We start from the raw sequence: 16,942 nt of genomic DNA, 5'->3' as shown, positions 1-16,942 counted from the left end.
AACAAACCCTGGGACACGGTGTCTGTTGTTGCGCCCCTGCCGGAGACAAAGGCGACCCCCTCGGTCGCTGCTGATGGCGCAGCCTCATCGGCGCGCCACTGCGATCAGCGCGTGTGCCGCTCTCCGGTCTCCGGTGTACCGCATGTGCCCGCACTCAGCCATGCCATCATTTGTGATTCCGTTTGAGCTTACGTGCGGCCGCGCCAAACTGTGCGTGCGCCGTACGTAATTCAGTGACCGTCGAAATCTCGGCGGTGGGGTGGCAAATCAGGCGTTCGGCACAGCGCAAATGCTAGGGGGGCGGCTCTGCCCGACTGCATCAGACCCGTGGGTTTGTTCCAGTATTGGAAATGTTTACTCGTCGGACGATCTACCAGTCTGCGGAGTCGCAAGACAATTATTTACATATAAACGTAGTCTACATACGTGGTCCTACATCTACATCTATACTCCGCAAGCCACCCAACGGTGTGTGGCGGAGGGCACTTTACGTGCCACTGTCATTACCTCCCTTTCCCGTTCCAGTCGCGTATGGTTCCCGGGAAGAACGACTGCCGGAAAGGATCCGTGCGCGCTCGAATCTCTCTAATTTTACGTTCGTGATCTCCTCGGGAGGCATAAGTAGGGCGAAGCAATATATTCGATACCTAATCCAGAAACGCACCCTCTCGAAACCTGGACAGCAAGCTACACCGCGATGCAGAGCGCCTCTCTTGCAGAGGCTGCCAATTGAGTTTGCTAAACATCTCCGTAACGCTATCACGCTTACCAAATAACCCTGTGACGAAACGCGCCGCTCTTCTTTAGATCTTCTCTATCTCCTTTGTCAACCCGACCTGGTACGGATCCCACACTGATGAGTAATACTCAAGTATAGGCCGAACGAGTGTTTTGTAAACCACCTCCTTCGTTGATGGACTACATTTTCTAAGGACTCTCCCAATAAATCTCAACCTGGCACCCGCCTTACCAACAATTAATTTTATATGATCATTCCACTTCAAATTGTTCCGTACGCACACTCCCTGGTATTTTACAGAAGTAACTGCTACCAGTGTTTGTTCCGCTATCATATAATCATACAATAAAGGATCCTTCTTTCTATGTATTTGCAATACATTACATTTGTCTATGTTAAGGATCAGTTGCCACTCCCTGCACCAAGTGCTATCCACTGCAGATCTTCCTGCATTTCGCTGCAATTTTCTAATGCTGCAACTTCTCTGTATACTACAGCATCATCCGCGAAAAGGCGCATGGAACTTCCGACACTATCTACTAGGTCTTTTATATATATTGTGAAAAGCAATGGTCCCATAACACTGCCCTGTGGCACGCCAGAGGGAAGTGTAGACGTCTCCCCATTGAGAACAACATGCTGTGTTCTGTTTGCTAAAAACTCTTCAATCCAGCCACACAGCTGGTCTGATATTCCGCATCAGGCGACAGTGCGGAACTGTATCGAACGCCTTCCGGAAGTCAAGGAAAATGGCATCTACATGGGAGCCTGTATCTAATATTTTCTGGGTCTCATGAACAAATAAAGCGAGTTGGGTCTCACACGATCGCTGTTTCCGGAATCCATGTTGATTCCTACAGAGTAGATTCAGGGTTTCCAGAAATGACATGATACGCGAGCAAAAAACATGTTCTACAATTCTACAACAGATCGATGTCAGAGATATAGGCCTATAGTTTTGCACATCTGCTTGACGACTCTTCTTGAAAACTGGAACTACCTGTGCTCTTTTCCAATTATTTGGGACCTTCCGTTCCTCTAGAGACTTGCGGTACACGGCTGTTAGAAGGGGGGCAAGTTCTTTCCCGTACTCTGTGTAGAATAGAATTGGTATCCCGTGAGGTCCAGTGGACTTTCCTCTGTTGAGTGATTTTAGTTGCTTTTCTATTCCATGGACACTTATTTCGATGTCAACCATTTTTTCGTTCGTGCGAGGATTTAGAGAAGGAACTGCAGTCCGGTCTTCCTCTGTGAAACAGCTTCGGAAAAAGGTGTTTAGTATTTGAGCTTTACGCGTGTCATTCTCTTTTTCAATGCCATCATCATCCCAGAGTGTCTGGATATGCTGTTTCGATCCACTTACTGATTTAACGTAAGACCAGAACTTCCTAGGATTTTCTGTCAAGTCGGTACATAGATTTTTCTTTAGAATTCACTGAACGCTTCACGCATAGCTCTCCTTACGCTAACTTTACATCGTTTAGCTTCTGTTTGTTGTCTGAGAGGTTTTGGCTGCGTTTAAATTTGCAGTGAAGCTCTCTTTGCTTTCGCAGTAGTTTCCTAACTTTGTTGTTGAACCAGGGTGGGTCTTTCCCGTCCCTCACAGTTTTACTCAGGTTCAGAGAAGGTTCTGTATTCTGGTGCGAAGATCTTCAACAAGCTCTCTTTTCTTCTTTGAGTCACCAGTTTTCTGATTGGTTTGATGCAGCACGCCACAAATTTCTCTCCTGTGTCGACCTTTCCTCTCTGAGTAGAACTTGCAACCTATGTCGTCAATTATCTGCTGAATGTATTACAATCTCTGTCTTCTCCTACAGTTTTTATCCTCTAAGTATAATGGAAGTTACTCAGTGATGTCTTAACAGGTGTCCTATCGTCCTGTTCCTTCGTCTTGTCAGTGTCTTCAAGATATTACTTTTCTCGTCGATTCTGCGGAGAATCTCCTCATTCCTTAGTGTGTCAGTCCACCTTATTTTCAAAATTCTTCTGTAGCACCACATGTCAAATGCTTCTACTCTCTTCTTTTCCGGTTTCTCTACAGTCCATGTAATGCCGTGCTCCGAAAGTTCATTCTCACAAATTTCTTCGTCAAATTAACACCTACGTTTGGTACTAATGGACTTCTCTTGGGCAGGAATGCCCTTTTAGCCACTAATTGCTTTTTGTGTCCTCCTTGTTCCCTCCGTCATGCGTTATTTTGCTGCCTAGGTTGCAGAATTCATTAACTCCCTCTAGGTTGTGATCACAAACTCTGATATTAAGTTTCTAGGTATTCTCATTTCTACTATTCGTCATTATTTTCGTCTTTCTTCGATTTACTCTCTATCCATATTCTGTTCTCATTAGACTCTTCATTCCATTCAACAGATCCTGTAATTCTGCTTCAATTTCATTGAAGATGCCACTATCATAACTGAATCTCATCATTGATAACCCTTCTGTTTGAATGTTAACCCCACTCTTGAACCTTTCTTCTATTTCCGTCATTGCTTCTTCGATGTCGAGGTCGAACAGTAGGGGCGAAAGACTGCATCCCACTCTTACACCCTTTTTCATCCGAGCACTTCATTCTTAGTCTCCCTCTTATCATTTCCTATTGGTTCTTGTAGACATATAGCCCGTCTTTCCCCATAGCTTACCCTTCCTCTCATCCGATATCAAACTAGGTAAGCCCATGAATCCACTTCAAGAGTCTTGGGGATTAAGAAGACGCCTCACCTGTATTTACTCTTTTTATTGCCAGATACCAACTGGTTTCGTGGCACCAAAAAACCACATCCTCAGGTGAAATATACATAACAATGAATCACGAATGAGTAACAGACCCTTAATATATGGAAAAATATAGAAGTTTTAATAACATGAAAAACGGGAAAATTGTCCTCATGAAACTGAACCATAAGATTCAAACATTTCTTAGGCGACAGTGGGTTTTCTCTGGATGATAGCTGAAAACCGAAACCGGTGTGAATAAACGTGTGAAATTCTATGCGGCAATGTTAACATTCGTTTTCTAAATCACAAGAGCTAAGTAGTGCGCAAATTGGTACCTAACCGTCATTCGCTGCCAGACTAAACTAATAAAAAGTTAAATGGCGATACATCAATGAATTAGAATCATCAGGATGTAGGGATCCAAGTTGTTGGGCGAGCAAGACTCACGCAGTGAGAGTTCTGTACAATCTGTCCTGGAAGTGGAGAATCCAACGATTTTTGCCTGTTACCGATATCGATACTGGCAACATATTGGTCCCCATAATTCCAAGACTGTATTAAAAACTCTTTGGCAGTTCCTCAGACTTTCCCAGACATGCAAAAACGTTTTATACGTGCAGAGAGAGAAGACGTAATAAAATATTGTTATTTACTTACTAGAGAAGACGTAATAAAATATTGTTATTTACTTACTAAAACATGACTACAACTTACATTTTATGTCTGCATACAGTAATGTTCGTCTGTCATGCTTTTGACGGATGATGACTGCAATGTTTGTTCATATGGCAAACGATACTTATGCGTGAAATAATTACAATTTAACAAGTTTCGAATTGTTTACTTATATTGTGAAACCTTGCTTCTTGCTGAATCTCATGATTCTAGGTCAATGGGAAGTACCCTACATGTTTTGATGAGTGAGTTTTCGAGTATCAAAACATATACTCGTATGACTGTACCTTTTGATTGCACTGACTTAGAAACTTAACAGTTTTCACTCCGTCAAGGACCACAGACCTGAGTGTGTGACATAAATTTGAACCTGATGCGCCAAACTGTCCCAGAGAAATAGAGACTTAACAAACCAACAGCCTTGTCCGCAGCTCGTGGTCGTGCGGTAGCGTTCTCGCTTCCCACGCCCGGGTTCCCGGGTTCGATTCCCGGCGGGGTCAGGGATTTTCTCTGCCTCGTGATGTTGGGTGTTGTGTGCTGTCCTTAGATTAGTTAGGTTTAAGTAGTTCTAAGTTCTAGGGGACTGATGACCATCGATGTTAAGTCCCATAGTGCTCAGAGCCATTTGAACCAGCCAGACAGATTTTTTTGTTTAATATGATTACAGACTAGCAATTTTCGAATTTTTTTCCTTTACTTGGACTGTGAAACAATGCTTCTTGCCAAACTTCATGATTCTAGGTCTACGGAAGGCATCTTGTAGGTTTTGATGAGTGAGTTTTCGAGTATCAAAATAATTGCGCTGATGAAAGGAGCTGGAGAAATGAATTAAAATTTGAGCTATGACTGGGACTGCTTAACAAGCAGATGTGCTAGCCATCACACCACCACAGCGGCGTAGCTAACAGCGCTGCAAGCGCTGCACTAGTCCAGTGCCGTGGATTTCCCCTTCATGTACAAAGCTGGTGTGCTGTTCCAGTACGGAGAGCCTCGGCAGCGCTGACGATTTCAGAAGAGGAAAATAGGTTGAAGGTGTGAATTGAATTTTGTAGCAGGGAGGGTACTGGGCTGGGGTAGTCCTTCCAGTGGTGTTAGCTATACTGCTACAGTGGTGTAATTTCTAGCACATCTGCCTCGTAAGCAGAAAATCCAGGATCAAGCAGTGGTAGTGGCACAAATTCTGATTCCTCTCTTCAGCTTCTGTCACTATTTTAGATTAAGTTGGGACTCATACATCTCAAGGAAAATGAGATTCCATGGAAATGGAAATGCCCCTTACGGGGCAGGTCCTGCCGCCTTGCTGCAGGTCTTATTACATTCGACGCCACGCTGGGCGACCTGCGCGCCGGATGGGGATAGGATGATGAAGACACCAGTCCCTGAGCGGAGAAAATCCCCGACCCAGCCTGGAATCGAACCCGGGCCCCTTAGGGCGGCAGTCCGTCACGCTGACCATTCAGCTATCGGAGCGGACCAATGTGATTCCATCAAAATATGTGGCATAAATTATTGAAGTGACTCTGTAGATTGAGAGTTTTATACCGCTAAGAGACTATAAACCTTAATATGTGACATAAATTGAACTTGTTACGTTTACTTGTTCCTGAGAAAAAGGATTCTTAATAGTCGGACAGATAGACAGATGGACAACAAAGCCATCATATAAGGGTTCCGTTGTTTGAGGTATGGAACCCTAGAAATCATATGAAGGCCTAATGAGCGGCTGTTTTAAAGAACAGTGGAGGAGCTTACAGTGAAATGACGCAATAGCGCCAAAAAATTGGACAATGTGTGTCTGGCTGGATGTTTACTTTCACAGTGTCAGTATTTCACATTACAAGGGCACATCCTATGATCTGGGAATGTGCATAGCCTGGAGTTGTGGTGCATGATTATTTTATTTATATCTATTTTGTCATATCTATTTTGTCATTAACAAATCACTTGCTTGATTCATTTCAAGGGAGAGATGGGAACAAGCCATTACCGGCACGAAGCTAGGTTGTTGGTTGTGATTTTTTAAAGCTAACGAATCTCTTTCCTCAATACTTCTTTAAAAGAGGAACCGTTTCTTCAATGATAAGTAGACACGACACGTAAAGGTACAGGGCCTGAGAAGGATAGAAAAATACAAAGCCTGGAACGAGGGCGTGGCTGGATATTTCAAATCCAACGGATCTGTCCCATCTATTTCTTGAACAGAGGCGTTCTCTGGGTAGCGTGGGGGTGCGCACGAGAGAGGATAAAGCAAACTCAGACAAGGATGAAAAAGTTACGACGGGAGCGAGAGATTTTGGTTGGGCACTTAGACCTTCAAGAATATCCCCTTCCACCCCCCCCCCCCCCACCGCCCTCGCTCCAGCGCCCCCCCCCCCCAACCTCCACGCTCTGCAATCTTAAGGGCTAAGGAATCGGCAACTGCGCACACGTGCTCGCCAGGAACTTTATGCTTGCTCTTGGGAGGAACATACTGGCCTTCGTTAGATTTGGGATTTCTTTCGTGTTCGCTTACGTTTATTTTAGCTCAGTGATGTTAGGGAAGTATTTTGTGTTGTTATTTTGTATCCCTGTGGTTTTTGGATTTAATAAAATCTTCGCAGGCTTTCAGTTTCGCATTAGGCTGTGTTACTCCCCACTCTGTCAACAGTGTTTCATAGTAGTGAACGATAATTAGTAGAAATGCATGTTTTTAATGCGTTTCTGTGAGGAATACGAGAGAGAGTAATTTTTCTTTCTTCATCACTAACGATTACGTAAACTCCTCCCAAGTGAGTGCAGCTTTGACGTCTTTAAAACGGAATCTTAAACTACAGTGTGCTGGCGGACCATTCACTGTTGTAATGCTCTGATTGTGTTTGCATGCTGGGCCAGTTAACTTTGTGTTGAGAAAGGCTGCTTTTGTAAAATTGTTTCCTCAGCATCCTTTGTTAACAGTGATACACAGCAGTACTATGAGTAGTTTTATTGATGAAGAGTTGGCCGATATGCATTTCGTGTATTGGGTTCATTGAATGCAATGGAAGAGCGGCACAACGATATTATGTTCAACCTCCTGCAGCTGTGGCTGCATTGCCCCATGTTTCGTGTTGGAAGGTTTGGTGGTATCACATAATAGACTTTTAACAATAATCTACACTAATAATAAATCCGTAAAACCGCAGTATTTGTCTGCCTTTCAACATGCCAATCTCCAAAATTACTAGACGAATTCTCAGGGGGCTTTCGTAGGTAACTTGAGTATAACTTGGGGCACCGTATAGGCTTTGTTTAATCAAAATCGGCTCACGGAAAAAAAGATATGGAGGAGAAAACTTGTAGATGCGTGCGGTCCACTGGGCCTGATCACATAGTAGTAGTATCAATTGAACTGTCTTGATTGTGACATATATATGTTCTGCACATTTATTAATGCTCTGATTATGTGCTCGTATTTGTTTTCATGTTGTAGAAAATAATACACAAATTTACACAACTTAGGTAATAAGACAAACAGATTACACATGTGATTTCTTTGTTCATTGAGAATTTGAGAATGTATGTGTTTGATGATTGAGGCCAAATGAATGATAGAGCAGGGTAAATCAATGAGCAATACGCACCTTGAGTGAGATTCTATAAAGTGAACACCTTGAGCAGATGTTGATGGAGCCTGGTAGGGCGCTAAAAGCATGAGGTATTTTTATGGTCCTTAGCTCGTAGAAACCGCATGTTGGGAGTGGAAAACAATTGGCGGCGAACCCATCCCTGAGTGAATCTTGCCAGACAGGCCCACAGCCATAGAGGGCAGACAGAGCAGCCCCTTGTTGAGACAGATCTTCAGCCAAACAATGCTGCTATACCTGCACTGGCGCCAGCCAAAGGCTGGGCTTGGTGCGACTGACTGAAAGGATGCGTCTACACAGTGGAGCTGTAAACCAGGCAATGTGTGCAGAGCCACACATAGTAAAAACTCACAAGTTTTCGCGTTCGCTGATATGGCAAATAGGCCTGTGACCCACTTCCATCGGCCGCCTCAGTTGTATAAGAAACTCTGGCGTCTGAGAAACATTTAGAGACTGAATCTTTATTACACCTCAGGACTAACAAGCTCCACGGCACAGGCGATTTAGATAAAGATATGAAAGGTTGTATCTGTTCGCTTCTTGCCGTGTGGAGCGATGCGACCTCGGAAAAGACATCTTGCCTCTCCGCGAAAACTTAAAAATGCCAGTAGTTGGTGGTTTCCTTTTTTTTCCAGGGACAAAGGTTTCGTAACTCTTGCCCTGGTTTGACATGAGTTTGTGCTGTCGTGTGGCAGGGGAGATATAGCGCGTCAAGAGCCCTACGATTTGCTCAAGATTGTGTGAAGGCAGTGTCGTTTGTGCAGTTTGCGGGAAAACGGATATTTTTTCTGAAGAGGTGCGAAGCACTCGGGTGCTGGATTTTGATCTGGTAAAAAGTCTTCTGGCCGATACTCTGGCATGTGTGGTTGGTGCTTGGGACCTGTCCTGAGACTGATTTCACTTGTAGGTAGTTTGGACTGGGGAGCCTGTGGTGAAGTTCTTACTGTACCGACAGTGTGATTTCAAACGTCTCGGACTACTCGTTTGCCGAGGGCACGCTGATTTGTTTTACTAGTCTTGGCGTTTGGTATCCTTATGTGCTCTGCCGTATAAGCGAGCCAGATTGGTCCTTGGTACGACCAGCGAACGGGTGTGCCACACACTGAAATCTACCGTGATTTCAGGGCTCTGGTAGAGAGCAAATTGCGATCCGTCTGCCTGATCGCTAGACCGTGAGATTTTGCATTTCTTTCATGGCCACATTCGATTCACAGGTGCCGCCTGACGTCTCGCCTCCACCGCACACATTTTACCAGCTGCAAGTTACATCGCCACACGAAGCAAACAGGGTAACGTACTGCTGCTCGGACCTTGTCCGGGCGTACAGATCTGAATCGCCACTTGCTGTCAGCTGCACCTATGTAAACGTCTGTATATTTGAACAATCAGAGTCTGCTCAGCGTCAGATCAATTCAGATTTCGTTATTCACATTTTTAGGGCCAGAGTACTTGACTCACTTCTGCCACCCAGGATCCTTGTCCATTGTGGTCTTAAACCACCTGTTACTCGTTTACGATATTCAATCATAACTTATTTAGCATAATTTATGTCTGTCTTTGTTTTGGGAAAATAAATGTTGTCAGTAAACTAAATTTTGCATACATTCTCAATCATTTTATACAGTCAGCCCCAAGGGTTAACTTACATATCAAAGAACTGCGCGGATTAGGCTGTCAGCTCGCAGAACGAAACGGATGCCCGCGCCCACTTCACAACGAAACGAAAATGGCTAAAGAAACTGGATCCTCCTTGTTGGCTCACAACTCTGACTTTCAGGAAGCACTGGGAGCAATGGGCTCATAGTTTGTGTTGACTTACATACTAAGGAGGATGAATCCTAGCTTACTTGTAAGATGTGTCGTAATAAAATAGCCTGAGTGCATTTCGCCCTGTGCACGGGGCGGAACGGACTTAAACACACTTAATTAGTTTATTGATATAACAAACGAAAAATATTATTTTACATCTTCATTTGCAAATTTTATTATAAAGATGTTTGAATAAACGGATTCTAGCTTTCCTAAAATTTTTCACAATTGGGACCTCCAAAATTTGCTCCAAACGTTAGTCGGGCCGTACCGACCTGGTGTCCATTTCGTATGTTCCACATCTCCTCCAAAGTCATTGGACCGAACTTAGTTCACATATCACTTACTGTCAGGAAAAGATGACTGTGGGGGTAAAGCTACCTACTTATCAAAGAGGCGGGGTTGAGAAAAAAAAGTGTAGGCTACGACGTGCTAATGCCCAGATTTTATTCATACCGTATATAAGAAAGAGAATTTGGTGATTTGTAACAAGCTTTACACGTAATTTCGAACCATTACGAAACTTTTTCTCGCTTAAAACCCTACAAAATGGCGAAGGAAAAGAAGTTTATCGCTACATTTCCCTATTCTAGCAGTAAAACTGCCTGACGTATTAATTTCGCTAACATTTTCCAGACAGTGTTCGCATATAACATGGAACGCACCTGTAGAATTATATCATTGCACGACACATAGTTTAGGGAACATGACGTCATAAACATTGAGATGCGTTGAAAAGTGCTTCATAAAACATTACTCTTAAATTTATTAATGCTAACCCACTGAACCCATTTCGATGAAATTTGGCAAGGAGACAGCTTGAACCCTGAGGAAGAACATAAGCTGGTTTAGTATGTAGTACAAGATACTTATTAATTTGAAGATAATAACGCAAATTAGGGGAAACTATTTACTCACTGAAAAAGCTATCTACTCTTTGACTTCTGAATTTTACCATATTTGCGAAAATGCTGCTTTTGGTTGGTATGTGCTAAGTGATTCACTTCAAAGTAATGCATACAATGCTTATGCAACCTTCAATGTGTTGAATACGTACTTCCACACTATTTGTTGCATAAAGTACACGTTGTATGTACAGTATTGCACATACAGTAGATTACATACTCACCCTCACTCATTATTACAAAACTACTGATATGCGAGTGCAGCTGCAGGTAACAGCTAGTAATAATAATAATAATAAAAAAATGGCATGATGCAATTCTTTCAATTGGACACTATTTAGGCAACTTACGTGTCCCTAACCTACCCAAGTTATCCATACAGGGAAAGAAGACCTACAATTTAATGCGGAATCCAAACGAAAGGTAATTCCTGGCGTATGTCCACTTCATCAAGAGGTGAATGCTAGGTTAAAGGACTGACTGAAAAGTCAGTAGCCTGACCAAGAATCGACCCCGCGAGCTTGCCATTTCCTGGTAAGCGCTTTGGTAGTCGGCCACCACCACCGACTTTTCGGTTACATAGGTATTTTCAAAGAAACAAAGGAAACTGGGATAACAAACAGAATAAATAATAATTAAGTTATTACTCTGAACCGAGCTATCAGAGACGGCGGGACCGATATACTAAATTTCTCTGAAAATATCCCTCAAGAACCTCAAAAATTTTATCAGTGGAGTTCCGTTTCATCCTATTTATTACTGGACTGGAATTGTTTAAATATCGGCCTTAGGCGACGACAGCCTGTTAGCTCTTAATGTAAATAAATGTAAATGGTAAACTTTGCAAAAATATTATGAGTGTTGCCAGATGCCCTGATTTTCGCGGAATGTTCCAATTTTTTGGGATGTTATAAACCATCCGGCAAAAGAGCTACGCTGGACATCAAACGACCGACTTTTGGGCACTGCCAACAACACAAAACATAATGTACGTTCACTTGGAAAACGGTATAATACACGAAAGCTCAAAAACGAATTTGTGGACTCGTCGATGGTGGTTCTGTTCAAGAATCAGAGCAGCGTATTTAAATGGTGCTATTGTATGATATTTGAACAAATGTTTCAAATAACGGTGCAACGACATGTTTTTATTTGTTGCAACAATTTATATTTCAAAGACTAATTTGAAACTGTGTGTGTTCTTTTGGTTCCTCACAAATATACATAAGGAGGCTATGTTTATGTCTGAAGAAGAATAAGAACACGTGCCATTAAATGAATTTTCAGGGAAGAGGAACGGAGCTGCTATTAATGTTTTTCCTTACATGACGTGTTGTATAACGTACGCTTGGAAGCAGGTTATGCTGTGCAAAGCCATACATATTTAATAGTTTTGAACGTGACGCTAGGGGACGCTCACATCACCAACGCATGCATATGAAATGGTCAAAGGTCGAAACTGCCCAGTAATGTGATATGTATAAATGGTGTAATAAAGACATCTTGCATAGTGAAACTGACCTCCTGCGGAAATTTTCACAATGGTTTCATCATTTAGAAGATGCACTGAGGCTGTAGGCCTAAAAATGAAGAAATTCAGCATTATTTTAGTACAGAGTTAAGATTGTAATACTGGCAGTGGATTATTCGTTTCAAAAGACGATTATTAATATTTCGAAACCTTATTTTAAACATGTTAGAACTTTTTAGAACAGCGTTACCAATCTAAATTTGTTACATACTTGAGATGAATAGTACATTACTTCTTTGTAACTTTCTGAAAGAATTTGTATGGACTGTAGCCATGTATGGAAGTGAAACATGGACGATAACTAGTTTGGACAAGAAGAGAATAGAAGCTTTTGAGATGTGATGCTAAAGAAGAATGCTGAAGGTTAGATGGGTAGATCATGTAACTAGTGAAGAGGTACTGAACAGAACTGGCGAGAAGAGAAATTTGTGATACAACCTGATTAGAAGAAGGGGTCGGTTGGTAGGCATCAAGGGATCACCAATTTAGTACTGGAGGGAAGCATAGGCGATAAAAATCGTAGAGGGGGACCAAGAGATGAATACACTAAGCAGACTCCGAAGGTTGTAGGTTGTGGTAGTTACTCGGAGATGAAAAGGCTTGCAGAGGATAGAATAGCATGGAGAGCTGCATCAAACCAGTCTTTGGACTGAAGACCACAACAACAACAACAACACAGTAATATTAATCTATCAACTTTTTAAATACATCAGGAGCAAATTTTTTATTTAAAGATTAAAAATTAACTTTTTTTGTTGTCCTAAATAGAACAACTTTGTACGGATTTTTTTAAAACCACCAGCTCCATTTTCTGCAAATTCGTTACGGCAACGATAGTAACTCATTGTGCAAGCTAAGTTACACCCAAGGACAGAAATAGAAGAATGAATGTAAAAGTCCTTGTTCGAGGCAGGATTCGAATCTGTGGCTTCCGGTACAGCATTGTGACACACGACGCATTACACCACTGGGCAGCCAGAGACCGGCTATTCCATTATTGTCTGATAGACCATGATCAGCGTCAGAATATGTCAGCCACTTCTCTGTTACAGTGCAACAAAAACCGTTTTTCTCGCTGCTCGTGTGCGCTAGTCGTGTTTACATTACAGTGCAATGGAGTATCTGTGTTGTACTATGTAATTCTAAGTAATGTATCTTAGGACATACATGCATGTACAAAGGAGCATTTACCGCAGTGACGATCAAGAGCCGTATTTCACTTAAGAAATGAGTCACAAATTTAGATTATCGTCCCGCTTCAGCTGTGGAATATTTCAGAACAAATGAACGGACTGGGACTCGAACCTGGATTTCTAGCTTGTTGCTAGCGGTCGCCTTAACAATTTTGGCTATTCGATCACGCTTCCAGGAGGGACCCTAACTTCAGCTTGTCCTGGTATCTTCCTGGAGCTTGAACTGTGTTCGAATGGTTAAGGTAACGTCTATCGAAAAGCGAGAAATGCAGGTACGAGCCTTGGCGCGGCACAAAGTTTCATTTCTTCTGAAATATTCCACAGCTGTCGCAAAACGGTAATCGAAGTTCGAAAATCATTTCTTAATTGTATTTACATTGAGTGTGAGATATTAGGTAAAGTGATTGTAAAACGTCTGAGGCTTGGGCAGTGTGAAAAACACCCCTGTGTTTTTCCTAAAATGGCACCATCTTCCGCAGCTTGTCACTGGGTTGTGTGGTGTTTATCTGTTGACGCTGAGGGCTGAGAGAGGGAACTGTGAGCAGACTTACGAGTGCTGACGGTGCTGGTCGGCCACCTGTAGAATTCTTACTGCAAGACGAGAGTAGTCTTGTGATGCGAGGTCGCCCGCAAGCAAGGTACTTTTGTGTATCTGTTGCGCTGAACAGACTCGAGATACCGGGATTTGTGGCTCATGGATATTGGTCGTAGTGTGTTGGTTTAGCCTTGTATATTAGGCACGCGGAATTACATGATAGGTATACAGCGATCTGTGCCAAGCAGCTTGATACACTTAACAGGTACTGTATTGTTATTGTGTTAATATCAGTAATATTGAGGTGTCTACACAGTGCGTATTATGTTTGTTATATAGGAGACAAATCTTGTACCGAATGTATGCCATCGGTTAGACGTAAGGTTTGCTAGATGTTTTTAGTATGTGTATGTTCTGATTGAAATGTCAGTGGACGCTGTTGGGTGAGAAACTAACTAAACGGGCGTGGGAAAGGTGCAGGTCATTTACCAAAAATCATTTGTTACTCACAAGGCAACAATCTTTTATTGCACAATTTACAAAAACACTAATAAAATACAAATGATACAGATAATTATTCCAAAATTACCTCAGTTGAACCTATAGATGATTAATCAGGTAATTTGAATTAATTAAATGCACAAAATTAAGAAAGACTAACAAACAAATCGTACAATCAAGTATGTCTCAAACATACACTTAGCGCTAGGCTAACATTAACAGCAATGATGCTGAAGATTACAATTCCAATATTTGGGTGGTCAAAAGGGTGCTTGAAATTAATGAACATAACTTACAAACCTGCGGTAACGTAAATTTACTCAAGTCAGGTATCAGCACAGAATCCAATTTTTCATCGATCAGAAAAGCCCGATGAAACGGCGGGTTACAAATAACACGCCGGAGCACCGCCTTCAAACGCTGCGAACAGCTCGGAAGGCCGAGAGCAAACAAGCAAACTTATAATTCACGCTTACTAATCACAGAACATACGAAAATGCTCAGACCAAGATATGAAGCTCAATGTGAGCGTGGTCCGAAGCCCCAGCCAAACCTTACGTATAACAACGAGAATTTTACAATGAGAATTACTAGAATGATTAACCGGTTACTCTTACAATAAAGCATGACAAGTTAATGTAATAACAAGGAAATCAAACGGTACACAGACACATTAACTTACGTGGCTTAAAAGGTAACACGCAAATCTTGAGAGCTAATAGCCAAACAACGACAATAGTAATTATATTTAAAAGAATAAATATTAATTTCCTTGAAAGGGGCCTAATCTCACCAGAGTTAAAGATTCATTGGGCCTCTAGCGTTTGCTTACCACTACATCATTCAGGAAAGCAACAACTTCCAACACAAATAAAACTCAATTACGACCTCCGTGGTCATTAACATACGTGGCGGCATAGAACTCATGACAATTTCAGGCGCAACTGCCAAAACAAGCAGACATTGAACAAATTGTAATTAAAAGAAACTTTAAAACACACCAATATCGCACTCAGATAATTTCAAACAGAAGGACTAAAGAGTGAGTATAACACATGAGACAGAATGACGGCGAACCACAGGCAATCCAGCATAGTGGGAGCAACTTCAACATGGGAGCATATGTTTCAACCAAGTAACAAGTACCTTACCCCCAAAGGGCAGTACAAAACGTACCAGAAATAAACGGAACTCTAACACCCACATTAGCAACTATGCCTGGTTAAACCAGAGTAAACCGGCTGTGTCGACATGTGGCCCAAGCATTGCTGACCAACACATCCCTACCGACTACCGTCCACTTAGTCAATCAAGCGCCCGTAAGTTCCGTCAACAGCTCACTTTACGTCACATGTGCCTCTCATCTATCTGTCACCCTGAGTGCGACCGACTCACTGCCAATGTGGTCAACAAGCTGCTCCAAGGAACTTCAGCCTAAGTCTCAACTGACAGGCGACCGAAACGCCACCCGGCGGCTAGACAGAGCCGGATCGCGCCAGTTGGCAAAGATGTAAAGACATAGCACGAGCCGACACGCTCGGTGGTTAAAGAGGCTCTTATTCTGATTGTGCCTACGATGAATAGCTCATGCTGGTGACAGAATAAACTTGGTTGTTATTTGTTTCTGATACTGAACTGTTTCAGGTCAGCTTTTCTCTTCCCTTTTCCGTGCAGACATCGAATGAAGTTCATGTATGTAGATGCATGTTTATAGCAGTGTATTCAAACGTTTGGAAATCGATGGGCCTTTAAAAGGGAAGCTGTTGTTTTTAATTGTCGCAGTATTCACGGTACAAATTTGAACTCAATATGTTTCTGAAGTTCCTTTGCACCAGCTTATTATCTTGTGCTGCTTCTGTTTTTGATTATGATGATTGATTCATATAAATGTCATTTAATCTAGGTCTTTTATTAATGTTTTGTTGCTGTTGTTAAGATGATGGTTTTGAAGAATTTCGTTTATGAATACAGTGACTGTATTTGGTTTTTGTGACCAAGTCAAATTTTTAAGGTGCTACTGGTTGATGTTTTCAATAAGCGTATAGAATAACAGATATTATAGAGTCAAACTAAACTCAATGAACTGATTGCACCCCTTTCATTCTTAGGTCCCAACCACACGTAACTCTATTGGCTATGCATGTATAAAGTTGTTTATTAAATTTTAATTACCTGGTTGACAAATTCTGAGGTTTATTGTAAACTTTTTATTACCTACCTAAAGTTAATACTTTTGATGAACAAAATAGCACTTTTGAATACAATTGTACCAGAGAACCAACTTTGTTCATAATATGTTATAAGGAAATGTTTGTCTAATGATTGTAAATGTCTTTTTTTTTCTTTTTTGGGCATGTACTGTCTTTTACGTCCTTGTCTTGCCCAGTTCTTAAACCACCAGTCCCTAAATTCCAATTTCTGCAATTTGGATCTAGGAACACTACTTTTGCTACAATACTGGTAAGCCACATGCGTGAACAGTCAAGTCAAGCACACACTTGGGAACCACTATAAGTTAACGTTCCAGTTAAATGTCAAGCACCAATTTTATTGTTGGGTTTTGGGATTGTAATACTGCTTAAGTGCGTATGATCAACACCACAACACCAAGTCAGACTAAAAAGGGACAAAGAGTATTTACAAAGAAGTACAGCATTAACATTCACAAACTTAACGCTTTATTGCATGACACTTTTTTTAGGAGATCAGTTTCAGCGAAAAAAAGTATCTGGGGGTA

This window comes from Schistocerca serialis, chromosome 5 (assembly GCF_023864345.2).
Source record: "Schistocerca serialis cubense isolate TAMUIC-IGC-003099 chromosome 5, iqSchSeri2.2, whole genome shotgun sequence".
Lineage (NCBI taxonomy): Eukaryota > Metazoa > Arthropoda > Insecta > Orthoptera > Acrididae > Schistocerca > Schistocerca serialis.
This window is presented reverse-complemented; position numbering follows the sequence as displayed.